We start from the raw sequence: 4624 nt of genomic DNA on the forward strand, positions 1-4624 counted from the left end.
AAAACATTAATTAATTTAAATTTTTATTCAAACCAATATTTTCAATGTGGCTCCAGCTTTTAGATTTCTGAAACTACCAAAATCTACCAATATATTTCATAGAAATATAATTGATATCTAGTCAAGCAATAAATATGCCGAGGTATGTAATTTTTCACGAGGTTGATTTTCAAGTTGGTTAAAATGTCAAGCTACTTCAGCTAATTGGCTAATGCCACAATTGACAAAAGCTCTTCACGTCACTTTTGAACTTCACGTCAGTTCAAAATTGCCTTAAGTTAAATTCGATCAGATCTGTATTCTGAGGATTTATTTTCCATCTTAATTTTCTGTGAATGTTATAATCAGCTAGAAATTTAGAACGGAGTTTGAATTTATTTCATATCAACACTAAAAATCTGATTAACGTCTGTTTTATTATTATTGTGTTATTTTTGCTATATTCTTCTTGAATTCTTTATAGTACCGGTTGGCGGTTACACAATAAACATTTAGCATAATGCTTGAAATTGTCTTACTATATCCAAATGCAAATCTCCAGTTCGAAATGAAAAAAGGAAAAAATATTAGGAATGGCCATATTGACGGAACTTCTAGCCGGCTATTGACCACCGCGGAATTCGCGATCCAATTCTGCCTTCAAAATTAAAACAACTAGCTCTTTCCGTTCAGAATCAAATTTGGGAACCGATTCATGTCAATCTGTTCGGAGAACATTAATAATATATACCAAAAATGTTATTTATATCATTCCTTCGCGAAACAACACTCAGAAGGGTATTCTGTAATATTTATATGCAATTCCAACTTTTAATGTCACACTTATAATTATAGGTAATTATCCTTTTCACGTGTAATATCTTTGACTATTATATTTTAAGGTAATTGGAAATGATAAAAATGTAAATGGCATGATATTTAAGTCCTGATTACAATATAAATATTCTGACCAAACTGATAAAAAAAAATGGTATAAAATGTGTGTGCGAGCTATTGATTTTATTCAGTTTCCGCCATCATGAAACATCTTCTTAGATTACTTTTTCTCACGTGCGTTTGTGCTGTTGGTAAGGAGTTTTTATTTATATACCATAGTAAAACACATTTTTTGGCCAAATTCGATTTTATTATTCAACATAGTTGCCTTCGAGGGCGAAACAGCGATTATAGCGATCTTCCAACTTTTCGATACCATTTTTGTAGTACGATTTGTCTTTCGCTTCAAAATAAGCCTCAGTTTCGGCGACTACTTCTTCATTGGCGCCAAATTCATTTCCAGCGAGCATTCTTCTGAAGTCTGAGAACATTTTAACTATCATTGAATTCATAGGCAACAATAGATAAAATAATGCATATTAGCTAAAATTTCAGGGAAACCTGAAGTAAGTAGTAGAATTAATAGTAATAGTATTAGGGGCTTTAGAGCATCAACGATACATGCCACAAAACTCACTTTTGAAGATAAAGACATTTCAAACCTTAAATCGAATCCTGAAATAACCAGGAATGGAATGTATCTATTGAAAAGTATCATTCTATAAAGTTCCAAACTTGTCTTGATGCAAGAAAGGAAAAATTGTTATACAAATTTTTTTTCCGCCGCGAAAATCAGAATTTTGTGAAAACTAATGTGGCTTGTACCTTCTCGCATCGAGAAATAAATGGAAATTGTACATGAAAAATAAAATTCATTTCAAATTCACTTATTGTGTGTGTACACACTGTTTCTCACACAATAATCAGAGTCCTAATCTGAGTTCATATTACTGGTGGAGTCCCCAAAATCAAACATTCTTTCTCGTGTTTACTTTTTGAGCGCTGTAACGACTGCAAAATTTTGGGAGGATCGTATAAGCAGAATCCCTCAATACACAGGCTGTTCCATTATTAAGCTCTATTGAGGTTAGGCGCTTAAATTTCCGAATTTTTTTCGTTACAGTAAATTTAGAATCCATCAAAATAAAAAAGTGTGAATGACCAGATATGTGTTTTTTATGAAACACTCTGTTCTTGATGGAATTTTCATATTGCAATGGGTAAATGAACCCAAGTTGAATATGCTTGAATCTACTGGTTGTTCAAAATGAGAAGATTCATTGCTGACTTATTCAAACGTATCGGTCTTATTTCAAATGTAGCAAATTTTGATATCTTCGAAAAATTCTCTACCGAATGAGAAAATGGAATATAGGGTATGCCACTTGAAATAAGCCCGATATTTACGTTTGAATAACTGATCAATAAATAAATGGCTTCCTTTTGAACACCCAGTAGAGTTTTCAATGATTGCCTCCATTATTCAAGGGATCACTTTCAAAATCTCATTCAAATAAATTCATTAGTTTCGAAGTTATTTTTCCAAAGGCCCCCCAATTCATGAAAAATTGAAATACCTCAAAAACAATAAGTTTAGGTCATACCAACTCCGAACAAACTTGGGATCATTATTCCTTCCATTCAATCTGAAAATTCCATAAGAAAAAACGTTTGATCAATTACAATCTCTAAATTTCCAAACAATTTAAAAATATAGATCCGATGGAGCCTAATAATGCCTGATACTGTGCCGAAATGAAATCGAAATATTTAGATATAATAACGAAACTAATTGTTTTCAGTGACATCCTTGAATTGTCTATCTTGCACAAGTAAAGAAGTATGCAAAAATGCTCCCACTACCGCCTGCACTTCAGAGAAACATTACTGTATGTCATTACAAATAGCAGGTACCTATTTCAGAGGATGCTACGATAATACTGATGATTGTGACATATTCAAAGACGAGGAAGGAGCCAAATGCGTAATGTGTGACACAGATAATTGTAATGATGTAAAATTTGAATGAAGTATTTATTCTGTTCATAAATAAAAAAATTGCATGATTATTTTAATTACCTTTATTGAAGATTGTATATTTGGTTTTTGACCTCAGTTGTTCTTTTGAGGTTAGGATTCACTACCAAATCAATGGTTGCTGGCTATTATATTTCACTGTGAGTAACCTTAACATTTTCAATATCATCAATTGAAGTTATGAAATTTTAATTCAGACTCCAAGAATCGCAAATTCTTGATGTTGAACATTTAGATGTTCTAGAAAATACTTTTGTTCGCCAACACAACACCATCAGAAGGTTAAGTGTCATACCCATATAAAATTTCGTCATTGAAAAGATATGCATCCTGAAATTTAAAAATCAGTTGCAAAATAGTGAAACGAATTATCTCACACAGAACAATGTGAGGATCGAATATTCTGTCAGTTTTATTGATTTTGTATGCGTATTAAGACATTCGATGAAATTAAAATTTCAAAAATTTAGCTACGTATCGGATAAAAATAATATAGAAATGAATAAACTAGAATATCTTTCAGAGAACAGACTGATTTTTTCAGTAATTCACAAGGAGGATGGAAGAAATATCGAGTTACAACAAGGATATAATTTTTGTGGGATATCGAGTTTCTGGCTAAATTAGCATTATCCTTGAAAAAAGTTTAGATAAAAAGAGATCTTTCGAAATACACAAACTTTCATGCGAATAACTTGAACATACAGGTTTGGAAAATACATTCGGTGAGTTGGGATATTCAACTTTTTTCCTGAAAATACTCATGGTCCAGTAGAACATTATAACAATCTTATCATCTGCGGTATCAAATAAACGAATGTTCTCTTCCAATGGCGAAGTGGTCACACTTGAGGTTTAAAATCAAATATTAGGATGCAAAAACGAATGAATGAAAAAAGTTCATTTTTAGGCAATATTTTATTCACTGATGAACCATCATTTTCTTTGAATAGAAAATCTATCCCAATAGTAAAAAATTGGTCTAGAATAATAGATTTGGCTACTATTTTTACCCAATAAGGTGGATCATTCGAACTTTTAATTCAAATTTGTCAACCCCCGATTAGCATTTTCAGAATTGGTTCTTCAATTTCCATTATATTTCTTACTTTCGTTGGCATTATTTCATTTTCAAAACAGTTATGACCAAAAGCAAATAAGCTCCTCGCACACGATGGAATAAAATTTTCTTATTCATTTTCAACCGATATGGTCTCACAACCCATTCCACTGTTATATAGCGACTAATATTCGATTTCCAACCGCAGTGCAGGCCATAAATGTGACAATCCGTACTTCGCCATTGAAAGAGATAACTCGTTTATTAGATATCGTATCACCCTGATTTTTGAGTGTTGAACTGACCCATTGGACCATGAGTATTATCTGGAAGAATGTTGAAATCCCAAATGTATTTTTCAAAACTGTCTATTGAAATTGAAAAATCGAACCTTTCAAAATTTCTTAATTTTGTTTAGTTTCCTGAATAAAGCTGTTCCAAAAACAAAATAGCATTTTGTTGAAAGTATCACGTAATTTTATGTTCTTATCGTTTATCACTTTGCAGATTATTTGAGTACCTAATTATATTGTTTTATGAAGTTTGAAGGTTCATTATAGATATGAATTTGAACAAGCGCGCAAAAGCTTCGTTCGAATCTGTGCTTTTCTCATTTTTTCAGTGATTGATTCGGTGATTCTGTATTGTAATTTTTATTTTTTTCTCGTAACGTTATTGAATCAATTATCTGAGATTCTTGAAAATATTATT

General features: G+C 31.6%; 1 long non-coding RNA gene across 1 annotated transcript; it reads left to right on the plus strand.

Annotated features, from left to right (window-relative positions):
• The first annotated feature begins 835 nt into the window (after nt 1–835).
• On the plus strand, nt 836–2885 carry LOC123686554. Its single transcript, XR_006748478.1, has 2 exons — nt 836–1067; nt 2619–2885. It is a non-coding gene; the product is annotated as an uncharacterized LOC123686554 (long non-coding RNA).
• The last annotated feature ends 1739 nt before the right edge of the window (nt 2886–4624 follow it).

This window comes from Harmonia axyridis, chromosome 1 (genome assembly GCF_914767665.1).
Source record: "Harmonia axyridis chromosome 1, icHarAxyr1.1, whole genome shotgun sequence".
NCBI classification, from domain to species: Eukaryota; Metazoa; Arthropoda; class Insecta; order Coleoptera; family Coccinellidae; genus Harmonia; species Harmonia axyridis.